Source organism: Eriocheir sinensis, chromosome 12 (genome assembly GCF_024679095.1).
Source record: "Eriocheir sinensis breed Jianghai 21 chromosome 12, ASM2467909v1, whole genome shotgun sequence".
Taxonomy (NCBI): domain Eukaryota; kingdom Metazoa; phylum Arthropoda; class Malacostraca; order Decapoda; family Varunidae; genus Eriocheir; species Eriocheir sinensis.
In genome coordinates, this window is record NC_066520.1 from 20,104,472 (window position 1) to 20,122,924 (window position 18,453).

Below are 18,453 nucleotides of genomic sequence, written 5' to 3' on the forward strand. Positions count from 1 at the left end.
AAGTACGCGAGTCCACCCCTGAAGGACCGACTATAGCTTCACTACACTCCCGGATAGAGTTGCCATCACTATGAAGCTTCTATGTTCTTCACCAACTCCGCTCATTTGCCGTTTAAATAGATCTTACCTTATCGTGTCATCTCCAAGGCCTTCCTCTCCTCCTTCACCCTCTCGGCTTCACTACATTCCCGGATAGAGTTACCGTCACTATGAAGCTTCTATGTTCTTCACCAACTCCGCTCATTTGCCGTTTAAATAGATCTTACCTTATCGTGCCATCTCCAAGGCCTTCCTCTCCTCCTTCACCCTCGCTGGCATCCCTACATTCCTGGATAGAGTTGCCATCACTATTAAGCTTCTATGTTCAGCCCCACCTCCTCTCACTTGCCGTTTAAATAGATCTTACCTTATCGTCCCATCTCCAAGGCCTTCCTCTCCTCCTTCACCCTCTCGGCTTCACTACATTCCCGGATAGAGTTACCGTCACTATTAAGCTTCTATGTTCAGCACCAACTCCTCTTATTTGCCGTTTAAAAAGATCTTACCTTATCGTGCCATCTCCAAGGTCTTCCTCTCCTCCTTCACCCTCTCGGCTTCACTACATTTCCCGGAGAGAGTTGCCGTCACTAAAGAGTCTCTCATTCCGACAAAGCAGGACGAAGACTTACATACGAGCGGCCGTGATTACCCTGAGTGTGTGAGGCCGAGTGGAAAGCAGCTTCTTCCGGCGGGGCTGCAGGTTCTTTTATCTGACTCCTCTACCCCAGACCCCAGCACCCTCCCTCCTTCCTTCCTTCCCTCCCCGACTCATCATCATCATCTCGCTCGGGGCTCCTCCTCACCTCACCCTCCTGCAGGATTTGAATACGCCTCCAGCACGTCCCTGACTCTACGCCGTCCATTCTTGCCCCTCAGTGGTGGTTACATCCTGCGAAATTCTGTCTCTATTGTCCTTGTGACCGGTCCTTCTGGTCTACTTTTGGCAGCATCTGTATTTTCTTTTAGGGGTCGCTTGTATAGTCTCGGCACACGCATAAGATATAGAACAGAATGGGAGAGATGAAAGAGGCAGTAGATGAGGAGTAGGAGGAATAGGAGGGGGACAAGCTGAGGGGAAAGATTGCAAGGACTGGGAGAAGTGAAGGTATAGGGAGATGGGAAGGGATAGAAGGAAAAGGAGGGACAAGAGAAGGACGAGGAGGAGGAAGAGGAAGAGAGGGAAAGAATTGGGGACTGACTGAAAGAAAGGGGGAGGAAGGGGAGGAGAGAAGGAAAAGGAGGGACAAGAGAAGGACGAGGAGGAGGAAGAGGAAGAGAGGGAAAGATTGCAAGGACTGAGAGAAGAAGTGAAGATACAGAGATATGGAAAGGAAGAGGAGGAGGAGGAAGAGGAGGGCGAAGAGATGGACAAAAAAGAAGGTGCAGAAATCCTAAAAATCCAGTCAGATATCCGGCCAGAGACGAGAAGGCATTTTTTGGGGGGTACATTTTAAGGGGAGGGTGATGGAGAGGAGGGAAGGTGGATGGATGGAGATGCAGAATGGGGGGGCGTATGAAGAAGGGGTAGAGACAAGGAGGAGGAAAGTAAAGGGGGGAGGGAGAGATGATAATGACGGGGTGGAGGTAGTGGGGGGCGAGGCATTGAAGCCCAGCAGAGCGTTAGAGGGTTGTTGGGGTAAGTGGCAGTCTGGAGGGGGGAAGGAGGAGGGGGGATGTACAGGAAGTGGAAGGGGGAGGGAGGGGGGAATGGAGTACCTGAAGATGATGGAAAGGTGAGCTAAAAAGATGTAAAAGAAGATGCAGATGATGGGGGGTGAGGGGATGGGGAGGAGGAGGGAGAAGGAGGAATAGATAGAAATGTAAAGTGGAAGAATATCTGAAGGTGGAAGAAAGCTGCGTTAGGAGGATGTGCAAGATACAGCAAATACGTGGAGGGAATATCAGGGGGAGGAGGAGAGGAGGCAGGAGGAAAAGGAGTGATAGACAGAGGAAGGAGAAGTGGAGGGAATGTCAAGGGGGAGGAAAGGAGGAGGGAGGAAGAGGAGGCGAATATTAGGAGGTTAGAAAAGTGCGTAGAAGAAATGCGTAAAAAACTGAAGATGAGGAGAATGTGAGCAAACGAAAAGGAAAGGTACAGAGAATGGAATGACGGGAGGAGAGAAAAGAAGGAGGGAGGAGGAGAAGGAGAAACAAACAAAAGAAGAAGTTAATCAAAATCAGAAGGTAGAAAACTGCGTTGAAGAAATACGCAAAAACTAAAGATGAGGAGACTGTGTGCAAACGAAAGGGAAAGGTATAGAGGAGGAGGAGGACAGGTGTGTGGGAGGGACGACAGGTGTGAGGCAAGCGACAAGCAGGTGTATTTGTGAAAGTGAGAGTAGAATAAAGGTTGTGGGGGGACGGTGACAGGTATGGGGACAGGTGTGTTAGGTAAGTGTGATGAGAAGGGAGCACAGGTGAGCCGTGAGTCGCTAATAATATCAATTCATTATCCTTAACTAATTATCACCTGAGTACTTATTATTGCCATGTTAAGACTTCCTGGAATTATCGGGCTGTTTTGTCTTACTCTTCCTCCTCCTCCTTCTCCTCTTTCCTCTTCTTCTTCCTCCGTGTTCTCTCTTTTATTCTTCCTCCTTGTTATCTGTTTCCGTTTCTTTCTTCCCAATCTTTTATTTTTATTTCCTCCTCTTCTCCTCTTCTTCTTCCCTGTTTTATCTTAATTTCTTCTTCCTCATTATTTCTTTCCTCTTCTCTCTCCACCATGTTCTTTACCTCCTCCTCCTCCTTCTCCTCCTCCATTTTCTCCATTTTCTTTCACTTATTCTTCCTCCTTATTATTGGTTTCCTCCCTTTTCTCCTCTATTTCTCTACCTCCTTCTCTTCCTTCTTCACCTCATCTACCTCCCTGTTCTCTTTCTCCTCATCTCTCTCCATCATATTCTCTACCTCTAACTCCTCCTCCTCTTCTTCTACGCATAAGCCTCCTCTATCTCTACCACTCACTGCCTTCCTATCCATGACATCGACTTAACATGCTATCCCAAGTGTTCACCGTGCCTACAAAGACTACCTTCCTGTTATCCCCGCCTTGGGTAACGTAGCATTGGCCTCCCCGCGACCCTGAGACAGCACTGGTGGGTTGATGTGCCCGCGGGTTGCGCCTGTTGGTCTGCCTCTTGTTTGTATCTGTTGAGGGCTGGGCTTACGTCATGTTTGCCTCCGAAACATAATGGAGAGCTGCAGTGCGGGAGGGGATTCATTGCAGGGAGGAGAAGAAAGAGGCACTTGATGAATCAGTGAGAGGAAGAAGGAGGAGGAGGAGGAGGAGGAGGAAGAGATGAAAAATGAGTGGTAGTGGTGGTGATAGTAGTAGTGGTAGTAGTAGTAGTAATAGTAATAGTATAAGTAGTAGTGATAGAGGAGCTATAAATGGATAAGTCGATGGGTAAGTAAAGAAAAAAGAAAGGAAGAACATGAGGATAAGATAATGAAGGAAGGAAGGAAGGAGGCAAGAAAGGAAGACGAAAACAAGTGAATGAATTACTAAACCAATAAATAACAATGAATGAATGAATGAATGAAGGAAGGAAGGAAAGGAAAAAATAAATAAAAAGAAGAACATTTTGAGTGCAGGAGAAGTGGATGGAGGTGGTATGCGTCAGGGAGGAGAGAAAGATGCAGCGCCTCGGGGAAGGGAGCAGGAGGCAGGAGGTACTTTTGTCTCTGGAAGGAAGGGCGAGTCAGAGCGGGAAGCCGAAGGGACGAATCGAAGGGGTGGAGTCGGGGAGGAGCTTCTTGGACGTTGTTTCCTCTACCTTTACCACGTTTCCCTTAGTAAATGATGCAAATATCGTGACTGATCATGTGAAGCCCACTGATTGGAGGTTTTCGAAGTGGAGGAGTCTCAGTGGGGGTCGTCGCCGAGTGGTTGCCACATGAAAGTGAAGATCGTGTGTGTGTGGGGGGGGGGGGGGAGGGGGGGGAGTCGTGTACATGTCCTGCTTGCGGCTAATGAGAAGAAGACATCTTGAGCATGATGATGAGCTACCTTTAATAAGTTTACTGTGATCGAGGCTAAAAATATCCAGCCGGGCCGAGTGCTGCCGGAGGAAACCTTCCCTCGGGGACCCGAAGGGGGACACGATGACGGTGGTCGCCTCAACAAAAAATCCTTAAAACGATATATGTGTGAGCACTTGTGTTATTGCGTCAGTTGAAGGACCCGAGACACATTTTTTTATTATTTGGAATCACTGTAGATGATGAAGTTCGACTGAGAGACCGGTTATTGCGTCTTTTAGAAGTAGTAGAACGATTAACACTTTGAAGGCTTAACATGTGTTTGCTCAGGCACTTCCTGGTCAGCAAAAAAGAATACTACTACTTTTCTCAATGCTTATACATATTTCAGAGATACTCGAGCACTGCGATGTAATACAAGGAATTATTTAATGAAAAAGTAATTTCGTTGGCAGCAGGTAATTCATGCGGCCTCGTATATTGCTCCTCCACACTTTCCTTCCGTCCAGCCTTTCCGCCCCGCCCCGCCGCCCCGTCCTGCACACCCGCGGCCGTTGGTGCGGGAGCGGAGTGGCATATATGTTTGCCGTTATCTCGCCATACCTCAAAGTTCACAGTGATAACTGGGAATAAATATTTCGAACGGTTATGGACGTTGTTTGGAATATAACTGAATATATAGGAGAGAGCGTCGTAGTCATATCTTACTTTACCAGTATTTCATTTCCAAAACGTTTTCTATTTTCAGGTGTGCGGGAGTGCGGGCGAGGGGCAGGCCAGGTGAGGGAAGCATCGCGGCACAGCGTGGCGGCTCAGCGGCGCCTCAAAGAACGTGTCAAAGTCAGGCCGCGCCGCTGAGCCTGAGTGACGCGCCTCTGATACTCGCCGTGGCCGCGCTTTGGCGTCCGGATGTGGCGGATGCCGCGAGGATTGTGAGGAGTGGCGAGGGACACGGGGCTGACGGCACCAGCGGGCCTCACCTGGGCCGTGGGTATAATTTCCCCGCCCCAGGCCTGCCATTCACCGCCCGGGGCACCGCCGGCCACGGAAAGGTAAATGGGAGTTGTATTTTTCCATGTTATTTATAAAACGTATGATCTCTTAACTCTCTGCTCTTTCTTGTGATCAGCTTCGGCCTTAGGGGAATATTTCAGAGAGTGTTGGCTATTGCGGTCGTGTCTTGCTTTCTAAGGGTATTTTTTTTACTAGAATGTCACTGTTAAACCGAGAAAAGTCGAAGTCAAAAGGAGAAATTGAAAATGCAAAAATAGAGCCTTCCGTGGTAAACTGTTTGTTAACCCGTCCGCTGCGATTGGCATGGATTTGGCTTTCACTGGTAGCCTGGTAACATATAGTCCCAGGTCTTTCTCTGCCTCTGTGGTGGATAGTGGAGTGTTTCCCATGTGGTATTGGTGTGCTGGATATCCCCTCCCAAGGTGCAGGACTTTACATTTTTCTTCATTGAATTATAGCAGCCACTTTTTGTTCCACTCCTGTAGCTTGGTGAGGTCTTCTGGCAGGAAATCCGCAGTCAAGGGGTGAATTACTTGATGCGTGGATTGCTTCATATCCGAGTTGTCTTTAGGCGATACCTCTGCTCAAAACTAAACAATACTCATATTAGTAACGTAATCTGCAAAAAATCCCTTGACAATAATAGCGTTCAATCTGTTAGCTTATATTGCTTTTTTTATATTATCGTTTGTAGAATTATCGTTATTTGTGGAGCGTGTTGCATGAACTGTGTGCAAACATTTATATATCTGCACAAAGCATCGAGTGTGTATTGATTTAATGTTGCATGTTTTCGTCGAACTATGGAGGGAGGAGCGAAGGAGGGAGGCCGAGAAGAGACATCGTTAGTAGTCTCCGTTGGTTCACTCTTCCTCGTGATGGAGTTTAGACTGAAATCACTGAATACCTACATGATCTAGTTTTGTCTCACGAAAAAGGACAAATTTGTTTTAGAAGTAATTTTTTTTTCTAAGATTCGATGAGAAGGAATACATTAAAACAACGAAGGACACTCAGGGTGGTATTATAAGACTCACTTCTCACATCAGCTATTTCTAGAGGTCAAAGAGGGGGTCAGTCGGATTCTAATGAGTGTTTCTTCAGGTTCATGTAACAGAAGAAGAGTCAAACTACCACCAGGGTCATACAACTACTCTTGGAAATGCCCACAAGCCTACGAAAGCCTTGTCAAATATGTATTCTTGGGCGCTGAAATGTCTAGTACTACAACACTAACACGCCCCATATTATTTTCCTTCTGTATGATTGTTTGTGTGTGTACTTGGGCGGGCGCGCGTTCTTGTAAATGTGCATGGCGTCACCCAGTCCCTTGCTGTTGCCCAGTTGTCGCCACCTGTCCCCTCAAGACCAACCTTCTGCCATATGATGTCTGCATGGCATGAGAATGACAAACTGGATTCGCTTTATCTTTTAATCCAAATTCAGTTTAAAATCCAATCTGTCTATATTTCCGTGGATGCAGCTGCCACACGTTCATTGTTAGCCGATAGCAGTGTTTAGCCTTGAAATATTAACTCAGGGACAGGAAAAGCCGAAGGGGTCGTTCTCCGCCCCTCGTGTAATATCGCGCGTGAAGACGTACCTCGTATTCCCCGGCGTGAACGGCGGCGGCTGGGCGAGGCGCGTGCTGCCCGGGGACGCCTTATTGCTGCGCCTCCCACCTCCTCCTCCTCCTTCTTGTCCTCATCCCCCGCGTTCTCTTCGTCCACGGCCTCGTCCTCCACGTTCTGCAGATTTAAATAATTTGAGCAACAGAATTTGAAGCAGAGGCCATTTCCTACTTGACACAACGACACCGACAACGGTTTTCATCTAAATTTTCAACTACAGTCCACAGTAATATTTCAGCGACCCTGTCAACCCACTGCACATGTGAGAGCCTGGACGCAGCGGCTCTGTACTATATTCATCTTCCCCTCCCTCCCCTTCCTCTCCTCTCCTCTCCACTCCCCTCTCCTCCCCTCTCCCACCCCTTCCCTACCCCCTGAATCCTTGTCACTTCTCTACGCCGCCGCCGCTGCATCGAGAGAAAATATTAGAGCACCTTCGCCAGCGTCTCCTGCGGCGTCCAGCATCCCGAGGTATTAAAAAGAGGATTGGGGATACAGCGGTAAATTTAAGCTCATTACTTGTGAGAGAACAAAAGATGTTGTGGAAGAAAGTCTCATCGTCTCGAACCCAGACTCCGTTGTTTTCTGATTTTTTGGCGCAGAGCTTGTTAAGTCCCTTCCAGCAAGTTAGCGAGTTTTGTTGGGGACGATTATTAAGAGAGAGAAAGGTGAGAAGAATGTAATGGCATGGGTGGAGGGAGAGGGGAGAGGGGGGGCAGTGTTGGATGGGTGACGATAAAAACTTGAGGGGAAAGAGAATCGAATAGTGGAGGATGAGGAAAACAGGAAAAGGAAGTGGCGAGTTTTACAGCGGAGAGAATATGGAATGAGAAGTGAACAGAAGAATGATTAAAAATGGAAAAAGAAGTGGAGGAGTAAGATTAGAGGGAAAGCCTGTAATAGGATGTGGTTTTACCCGACGAACTGAGATAGAGGAAATAAATAGACAGGGAGGAAGGTTGTTAGCAAAGAAAGAAAGCATGGAAGAGGAAGAAAAGGAGAGAGAGGAAGGGTGTTAGTAAGGATGGAAAGCATGAATGGATGGAGGGAGAGGGTGATGTTTAGGTGGATGGATGAAGGAAAAGGGGAGAGGGGAGGGATTGAGGGACGAAGGGAGGGAGGGAGGGAGGATAGGTGTTGATAGGGACGAGGGGAGGAGAGAGGGGAGAGAGGCAGTGAACCTCAGACCGGCACAAGAAATAGAGAGGGGACGGATTGAGGGACGATAGGAGGGAGGGAGGGAGGATAGACATTGATTAGGGACGAGGGGGAGAGAGAGAGGGAAGGAAAGGCAGTTGACTTCAGACTGGCACAAGAAAGGCGTGGGAAATGACAACTCCGGCAAGAGAAAGGCACCACCAAAGACCACCGGTGGGGGCCGTGGGGGAGGGTGAAGAGATGCCGAGGTGTTTCACAAGTCAATTATAACTTGGTGAGCCGCGCCGCGCCCCTCGCACCTCAGCTCGTCTGGCGCCTCGTACTTAGCCGGCTGCCGCGAGCTTTTGTGTGCGGGAAATTATCCGACGCGATCCAGTGAAGGCGAAGGAAAACAATGCCGCTGAGAAGCCCTGAGGGAGGCGGCGGCGGTGGCGGGGACGGTGGAGGTGGCGGCGGGTGGGGGGTGGGTGGGGGGGTGGGGGGGGCTGTCGAGGGGGTTAAGCGGATTGGTGTGGGACGGTTGACCTTTTTACCGGCGTTTTTTATTTATCTTGGAAAAGTAGGATTTGTTTGGGAAATGTGTCTCTTTTTTTTTTTCCTCCTGCTCTTCGTCTGTGAAGTCTCATTAAAATTGTTATTGCGGTATTTTTTTTTTTTTGTGAGACCATTTCTGTGACAGCATTTACCAAGCCATTAAATTAAGATATATTAGTTACGAATGCAAAAATCAAACGGAAGATACAAGTTAATAGTAGGATTAGAAATTCAAATGATAGGAATCGGTTTTTTACATTATATTTTTGTTATATACTTAACATTCACTTAGGGATCCGTTAAGTTATATAAAGCTACAATAACCAAAAACAAACGAAAAATACAAATTAAAAGTAGGAGTAGAAATTCAAATGATAGGAATCCTTATTTTTTACTTTATTTCTGTTACATACTAAACATTTACTGTAAGTTATATAAAGCTACAATTACCAAAAAACAAACGGAAAACACAAATTAAAAGTAGGAGTAGAAATTCAAATGATAGAAAACCTTTTTCTACACTATATATCTGTTACATACTAAACATTTACTTAGGGTTCCATTAAGATATATTAAGCTACTACTAAAAGCAAACGAAAAATACAAATTAAAAATAGTAGAAATTCACTGATCAGGATTCCTTTTAACTTCAAGAACTCGAATGGAAAGTAAATAAGGAGGCAGGAGATCATCATTACCATCACTTGTATCCCAGAATCGACAGTGGCGGACGGCAGACATGAGAACACTGTGCATAATAGACGTTGGCATGCAGAGAAAGACGTTTGAAGCAGCTCAGGGAAAAGTACACAAGGAGAGGAAGGGAGCCCCGAGGAGTGGAGGTGTGGAAGTTTTTTGTAACATTCATTTCTTAGCATTTAGAGTAATGCAACACAGACTCAAAAGGCGGCGTGCATAATAGACTTTCGAATGCATGGAAAGGCGTTTGAAGTAGACCCAAGGAGCACCACACAAGAAAAGGAATGGAAACCCGCGGAATCGACGTTGAAGGCTTTTGTAACATTCATTTCTTAGCATTTAGAGTAATGCAACACAGACTCAAAAGGCGGCGTGCATAATAGACTTTCGAATGCATGGAAAGGCGTTTGAAGTAGACCCAAGAAACATCACACGAGTAGAGGAATGGAAAGCCGCGGAATGGACGTGTGGAAGTCTCTTGCAACATTCATTTCTTAGCATTTAGAGTGACGCAAGGCAGACTCAAAAGGCGGCGTGCATAATAGACTTTCGAATGCATGGAAAGGCGTTTGAAGTAGACCCAAGGAGCACCACACAAGGAGAGGAATGGAAACCCGCGGAATCGACGTGGAAGGCTTTTGTAACATTCATTTCTTAGCATTCAGAGTGACGCAAGGCAGACTCAAAAGGCGGCATGCATAATAGACGTGGAATGCGTAGAAAGGCATGAGGAGTGTCTTGAATCGATGCTGCACGTGGAGAAGGAAGAGCCTTGTTGGTGGTGTGTTCCCTGATCACGACACCTCTCCTCCCGAAATTGACCCCTCTTTCGGCCACCTCCTTGGATTCTTTTTAGGAGCAGCGACTAGCGGGCTTTTTTTTATTATTGTTTCCTTTTTTGTGCCCTTGAGCTGTCTCCTGTGTTGTAAAAAAAAATCGGCAAGGGAACAGTTAAGAATAATGAGAACCCGATCAAAGAGAGGAACATCATCGTCATCCACTTTTATTTTATCACTTTTTTTTATTCAGTAACTCATTTTTTCATTCATTTCCCGTTTTTTCGCATTTATCGTTTTCCTTTGGCTGTCATTCCTCGTTTTCTGTTAAATTTTCCTTCTTTCAGAGCTTCATCACTAGTCAACTATTTCTATTTTTTTTTTTTTTTTGCTTCTCTCTGCCAGGTTATTTTGTGCACGTGTGTTTGTGTGTGTGTGTGTGTGTGTGTGTGTGTGTGTGTGTGTGTGTGTGTGTGTGTGTGTGTGCGTGTGCGTGTGCGTGAATGCGTGGGCCACACTCATCTTTTTTTCTTCCTAACTTTCTCTCACTTTCTTTTATCTCGCATTTTCTCCTCAATCCTCTTTTCCCTCCTCCTCCTCCTCCTCCTCTTCCTCCTTCTTCTCCTTCTCCTTCTCCACTAACACCTCTGGCCTGAGACACTTGGCGCGGCGTGGGCTTGGGAGGGAGAGGTGAGCCAAGTAACGCGTAACACCTGGTTAAGCTCCTGAAGGCTCTCATTAGCATACTCTCGATCCTCTTACCTGCCCCCCCTTCTTCTCTCTCTCTCTCTCTCTCTCTCTCTCTCTCTCTCTCTCTCTCTGTGTGTGTGTTGGTGGTTGTGTGTGTTTGAGAGAGAGAGAGAGAGAGAGAGAGAGAGAGAGAGAGAGAGAGAGAGAGAGAGAGAGAGAGAGAGAGAGAGAGAGAGAGAGAGAGAGAGAGAGAGAGAGAGAGAGAGAGAGAGAGAGAGAGAGAGAGAGAGAGAGAGAGAGAGAGAGAGAGAGAGAGAGAGAGAGAGAGAGAGAGAGAGATATCGGACCCGAATCCTTCATTTCTGGGTTGCTGATGACTTCAATATAGGGGGAAGGACCCTCGCCGTGGCTGATTGGAAAGCCATCCAAAACAACCTTCGCCAGATTACGGAGTGGCCTAAAAAGTGGCGTGTTTCCTTCATCCTCGACAGTACGAAGCCAAGCACAGTGGACCCAAAAAGAGTAACAATACGTTCAACATACAGAATGCAAATGCAACATCAAAGCACGTGAGTTTTAGTGCATGATCATACTCTTAAAGAAAATCAATGGAATTCCCTCATACAACAAAATGCTCACGTGACTTGTCGGGGGCTTTTACTGGGTCCTTAGGTAGCTAGCATCAATAACCTCAAGCATTATGTATTGGATTTCAGTTGACTAGCAGCAATAACCTCAAGCATGCAAAGAATTGTGAGTGTGCTCGTTTAAAAGGTCAGTACTATGCAAATACTATGTTAATACTATGCTGTTTTTCTTTTCCAATGTAACTTATTGGTGAGACCTCATCTGGAATTTGCAGAGCAGTTTTGGTCACCTACTGATAAGGATATGGAGTTGCTCAAGAGATTGCAGATGCGAGGAGCCACAAAACTAATTCCCTCATAAAGTACACGTCCTTAATAGATAGACAGAACAAGTAGATACAGGGAAAGACAGACATATACTTAAGAAGAACGACAAAAGTGACAGCCTCATTACGCTCGAGATGAGACGACTACGACGAGATACGAAACGGATCTTAAAGTACTTCAACAAGATTAATAATGTCAATCACTCAGAGTTTTGCGAGCTCTTAACTATCTGATGCTTAGGAATAACGATCTGCCGATGAGAACGAGGCGATTCTATGCAGACATTGGCAGGATTTTCTTTTTGACTTTTTAATTAAGTCATTCGTCAGTGGAACAAGATCTCAACAAAAGTAGCTCATGCAAAAACAATCGACCCTTATATGAATTGCATTAACTGTTCCTTCGTTGTGACTGTAGGGAATCGAATGTCTTCCTCCTTGCGTATAGTAAGTTCTTTAGTTAGTTTTATATATGAATTTACTTACAACTGGATTAAATCACTACAGAAGACAGTCTCATCAATTAACTAAGAGGTGTTGTATTGCCTACTCCTCTATGTTTCCATGTTTCCTCCTCCTCCTTCTCTTCCTTCTCCTCCTATTAAAGCCTCCTCAGTGTCTGTCTGGCTGGAGCTGATTTGATTGTCGTAGTCTTCCTTTTTTGTCACCTTTTTGTGTCTCGATACAAAGAAAGTTGCTGAGGACTCAAGGTGTGGACGTCGTGATACCTTCGGAGGAGTGGTCGGGGGTTGTGGGTCGTGCTCGCGCGCCTGACTTTCCTATGAGCGAGATGCTTGTGTGTGTCTGTAACGCGTGTGTTGTGTGTTGTATGATTTCCTCAAACGTATACGAACAGGTCTTTACGGCAAATCTTCGTCGCTGTGATAACGTCCATTCCCCTTCGCCTGAATTTCTTATGAGTGAGATGGTTGTATGTGTCTGTAACGAGTGTTTTGTGTGTTGTTGTATGATTTCCTGATACATATACGAGCAGGTCCTTACGGCAAATCTTCTTCGCTGTGATAACGTCCATTCCCGCGCGCCTGACTTTCTTATGAGTGAGATGCTTGTGTGTGTCTTTAACGCTTGAATCGTGTGTTGTATGACTTCCTGATACATATACGGGGCAAGAAATTGACCTCTCTTTCGGCCACTTCTTTTGATTCTTTTTTTTTAGGAGCAGCGAGTAGCGGGCTTTTTTTATTATTGTCTCCTTTTTTTGTGCCCTTGAGCTGTCTCCTTTGTTGTAAAAAAAAAGTCTTTATGGCAAATCTTCTTCGCTATCATAACATCCAATGCTTATCCCGACACGTTAGCTGCGATCCTCCTGGTTGGCGAGGCGGAAGGCAAGCGGAGCAGGAAAATGTTGACTCTCACTTGCAGCCACACGGATTCATACCAGGAAGACTGACCGCTTGGAAAAATATTTAATGATACTGACACGCGCTTGCCAACACACACGGATTCACCTCTGAACAATATGGAGGCAGATGAACGCCGCCTATCAGTCATGAGCGAGAAACCACATAATTATTTCCTCTTTTTAACTCTCACACGCACACACACACGCACATACCCTCCCCCACCACCCCACCCACCCGCACACACACACAGAGACATCATTTGGACGCTCATCTCTACTTTCTTATATAGGAGCATTGGTTAGAGGACTTTTTTTCCTTTATTTCTGTCATCGAGCTGCTTCCTCTACTGTAAACACACACACACACACACACACACACACACACACACACACATACACACACACACACACACGCACACGCATACACATCACAGCCATGACCATTCTCCCCGCCAAATGACTGCCATGGGGTCACAGTGTCCACTCACAAATACTCCCTCAGCCCCATTTTCGTATATCCCATATTATAAGCGCCCCTTGATTGCGGTAATTTGGTACACACACACACACACACACACACACACACACACACACACACACACACACACACACACACACACACACACACACATCGTCATCATCATCATCAGACTTCACGGTCATTAGCTAGTGCACTTTTCCTGTTCCAGTTCTCAGTGGTTCCTTTGGGTCACCGTTTGTTTTAATCGATTCATTGAAGGCTGTGACGTTCGCTGCTGCATCTGTTGTCTAATTGCTTATGACTAATGTTTTGGAATATATACATACGTGCTTGAACACACAGATAGATAGATAAATAAATAGATAGACATAGATAGATAGAAACAGAGAGAGGGAAAACTGTAATATGTTTTGGACCTTCGCACGCTAAGTATAACTATTTATCATATGGAAGATTTTTAAGTGACTCGCTGTATATGTGAATGTAAATAAAAACAGCAACAATAATGATAAAGTGAAAACCGAATCTCCTGCCACAAACACCAACATTAAAAACGGAAATAGCGATAAAAATGTGAAATAATATATATATATATGTGGCTGCTTTTTTTCCGTGCCGAGTAACTTCCCAGAGCTTATGGTAATGAATGAATATAATATTGTCCAATTCAAAACTTGCGTGACTTAAAGGGCTTTGCATACGCGGGTTTGGCTTCAGCGTTGTGTGTGAATGTGGAGTGGATGCTGTGGGTAAGATTTCAAGGGTGCAGCGTGAGAGGGATGAAAGGAGTATTAGTAAAAGGACAGGCGAGTCACAGTTAGTAATTTGGTTATGGGATGAGATGAAAGCAAAGGGGAGCAACAAGGAGGAAAAGGTGCATGGTATGGAATCTTTGCTGGAATGCACGGTAGAGCGAGGTGAGTGCGTCGATAAATGTGAGATAAATAACAAATAAGCTTCAACATTGGGCTATACGGAGGAGCAGATAAGAGAGAGGGGATCAAGAGGAGGATGAGAAGGACCTACGAGGCGATACAAAGCGATACAGATCAAAAGAAGACGAAAAAGACGTATACGCATTCCTGTAGTAAATTGAAGGGAGGGGTAGATAAGTAAAAATGAGAAAAACGTAAACTCCTCAAACAGTCTCCCAGAAATGATCAGCCGCATCGTGAACACTAGAGAAGAGAATGAACGAAAACCACAGGGAACGGATTCTGCAACTGTGGAAAGTGAAGTATGAAGAGCATTTCCATATTTCTTCATGCCTTGGTGTATTTTCCTAGACTAGAGGGGATGGGCGTTGTTAAAGACCGTTGTAAAGGGCATAGGTCAGATCTCTTAGACGCTTTCAACTATTTCCAAAGTTCGAATGAAGGAAAACAAAAAGACATGTAAGGCAGAGTTTGGGATGAAGGAAGAATGTGAATGGCAGTGTGTGGAGTGAAGGAAAGATATTTAGGACAGCAAAGAATCAAAGGCGTTCTCAAGAGTGCTTTCTCACGCTTATACTACAGAGGCCTTGTCAAGCTACCACCAGGGACACAAAACTACCTATTGATTGGCCCGAAACTCCTATGAAAGCCTTGTCAAATGTGTGTGCTTGAGTGCCGAAATGTTTAAGAATATGGCCCACTAGTATACCGTAGACCATATTCCTGTTTAATGTTTGTTTATCCGACTCTATATCCTCAAAGAAACATGCGAGGCAACACTCTGAGGGCTAAATCGACGAGCTACGGTGTTGGCCAGTTTTCCGCAGCCTCCCCAGCCTGTGTGTGAGTGGCGGATAGGTGCGCGTCCAACTTCACTCAACACGATACTAAAACTTGCAACTTTTCGCTTCCTCCTGTGAGTCTAAACCAGCCCGACGCCTGTGTTGTTGGAAATGGAATATTGGCTGATACCTCTACCTACTTCTTTTATGTATATACTCAGGGCGGAGAGAGAGAGAGAGAGAGAGAGAGAGAGAGAGAGAGAGAGAGAGAGAGAGAGAGAGAGAGAGAGGGAGAGGGAGAGAACGTATTAACTGACCAGCTCGAAAGAAAGGAGGGGGTCTGGTGGCTCAGTGGATACGGTCCTCGGCTCGCGTGGAAAGGTTGCTAGCTCACGGCAGCTTTTTCATATGAGGGTCAGCAGCACTCTCTTGTAACCCTGGCAGAGCTGTATGGTCTCAGCTACCCAACCCCGAGGCGATTATGCGTCTTCAACTGAAAAGAAAGATGAACAGTTTGGTGGACTAAGCGCCGATATCCCGCAGGCAGGAATCGAACCCAGGCCCGAGGTTCGTAGCAAGGCTTGATAACCACTTCACCAGGGAGGGTATGTAGCTAAATGGAAAATCAAAATATATGAGGAAATTAAAAACAAAAAAATATCAGAAAACACTTTATGGCGGACGGAAATTAAAGACGAGTGGGAAGAATTATTATTTTAACGAATTGTATTTTTGTGGTGTTTGTGTTGTCAATGGCGTTGCTCATGTGTCTAAGTGAAAAGCGTTTGGTAATCAACGTAACGGGGATAGATAACCGGCGCGGATGACACTTAAAACTCACACACAACATGGTAAGAAGTGAAAAAGTGAAGTTACAAAATATTAGTGTTTGTCGAATTGTTTGTGCTGTTAAATACTTATGAGCATGCTCGCCGTGACGGATATTTGATAACGAACGTGACACAGATTAATGGACGCCGGACAACCCATACAGCCATACAGCCATACAGCTATAGAGCAATACAGCCATACAGCGATACAGCCATACAGCCCTATAACCATACAGCCATACAGCCATACAGCCCTATAGCCATACAGCCATACAGCCATAGAGCCATACAGCCATACAGCCATAGAGTCATACAGCCCTATACAGCCCTACAGCCATACAGCCATACAGCCATACAGCCCTATAGCCATACAGCCATACAGCCATACAGCAATACAGCCCTACGTTGGAGTTTATTTGTTACAGGTCTCACAGTGCCTGAATCCCTCACCTCACTCTGTCCTTTTCCATATCACGACTATTTTCTTGCTCTTTTCCCTCCCCTTCAAGCATCCCAGTGAAGACCCATAACAGTACCACAACATACACTGTCAAATATTTATGATTATGCTTCCTGGTGACATATTTGATAATGAACATAACACGAAGACCCCTATGTTCCGGGTCCAGTAATCAACCCGTAGCGAAGTTCCAAAACAGTACCGTACCATACACTGTCAAATATTTATAATCATGCTCCCGTTGACATATTTGATAATGAATATAACATTAGAACATAAGAACACAAGAACGTAAGGAGTCTGCAAGAGGCCGGTTGGCCTATACAAGGCAGCTCCTGTACACTCAACCTCACCTTACCTCACCATCCATGGCCTTATCTAACCTCTTCTTGAATGTATCTATGGTATTGGCACCCACAACATGGCTCCCAAGCTTGTTCCATTCGTCCACCACTCTACTGGTGAACCAATTCTTGCCTATGTCTTTGTTGAATCTGAATTTGTCTAACTTAAAACCATTGCCACGCGTCCTACCCGGCTCTTTTACTATCAAAATCTTATTTACATCCCTTTTATTAAAGCCCTTCATCCATTTATAGACTTCGATCAAGTCTCCTCGCAACCTTTGCCTTTCTAGAGAGTGTAGATTTATATATATATTTATAATCATGTTCCCGGTGACATATTTGATAATGAACATAACACTGACTAATGGCCGGCGGACGACCCTCGGAGACCCCTATGTTCCGGGCCCAGTAATCAACCCGCAGCGCCGTGGCTCGGCAACGCACACCTAATGAGCTCCCCCGCTGTGCATCGATTGTTCTCTCGCGCTCATAATATCGCTAAATTTATTCATACCAAAGTTTTGCGCCTTTCAAAATAAATTTCCCCCAATTACCGCGCTCCTCATGCTAATTACGGCCGCCCTTTTCTGCTCGGCGCTGAGTAAAAGATTAATTGACTGATTCGCTTTCATATACTAATTTCATCCGTTCTCAAGTTTCGCCTTTCTGAGTGTGTTATTCATTGCTGGACCTTCTCAGTTTTTTTAATAGTTTGGATTTACAAATGTTTCCTTCATTCACAGACGAAGACAAGATGTTCCTATAAGTCCCACTGGTGTTCTGTCTACATCGTTAGTCCCGTTTTTTGTTTCGTTATGTGTACATTTGTGTTTTTAAGTTCTGTTTGAAATGTTGGTAAACCCGGAAATTCTCTCTACCTCGTGAGTTTTATTTTATTTTTTTGCATATTGTTTTAATTAGCATACGAGGAGATCAAAGCCTGCTGCATTGCTCACACGCGTATGCACACACACACACACACACACACACACACACACACACACACACACACACACACACACACACACACACGCACACGCACAAACAGAAACACACAAAGACAAACAAGCAAACAAACAAATACCCGAAGTGTCAGTCTTATTTTCCTAACGGTCTCATTTTTTATTCCTTTTGCAACTCTCTAAGTCTCTCCCGAATCTCTCTTTGTCTATCTATCGTCTCTGTCTCTCTGGTTTTTCTTCCTTTGAATCTCTCTCTCAAATTCCCTTCCTCTTCTCCATACCACGTCTATATTTTTCTCTTTCCCTTTTCTAGCTTCCTTCACTATCGCTTCATGTCCCCTTCTGTCCCTCCTCATCCTTCGTCCCTCCTGTGTTTCCTATGTCATGCCTTCTCCTTAGTGTCCATTCCTACCCTTTCTCTTCTCCATGCCATGATTATTTTCTCGCTCTTCTCTCCCCTTTCTAACATACATCCTTACTCGTCCATGTCCCCTTCTGTCCCTTCTCATCCTTCATCCCTCCTTTGTTCCTCCCATCTTGTCTATCCCTTCCTCTTTTCCATGTCACCACTATTTTCTCGCTCTTCTCTCCCTTTTCAAGCATCCATCCTTACTCGTTCATCTCCCCCTCTGTCGCCTAGCCTTCGTCCCTCCTGTGGTCCCTGTTTTCTCAATCCTCGTCCTCTTCCTTCCTGCCCACCTCCTCTCGTGCTCTCCTCCCCCGCCACCAGCAGCAGTATCGGCGCCGCCCTGCCCCATCGCACACCTCTTCCCCTTCATGAGCTAATTGGCGGGGCGCAGGAGTGTCCACACGCCTGCCCGTCTCCAAACAACTCCCTCCCCCTCTCCGGTGTCG

At 45.7% G+C, this 18,453-nt stretch overlaps 1 long non-coding RNA gene across 2 annotated transcripts in view; it reads left to right on the forward strand.

Moving 5' to 3' along the window:
- LOC126997582 (uncharacterized) overlaps nucleotides 1-5,091 on the forward strand; it is a 135,228-nt gene extending 130,137 nt beyond the window's left edge. For both annotated transcript variants that reach the window (XR_007752206.1, XR_007752207.1), the window contains exon 4: nucleotides 4,772-5,091. This is a non-coding gene — a long non-coding RNA (uncharacterized LOC126997582). The remainder of the gene's footprint in view (nucleotides 1-4,771) is intronic.
- Nucleotides 5,092-18,453: the final 13,362 nt, after the last annotated feature.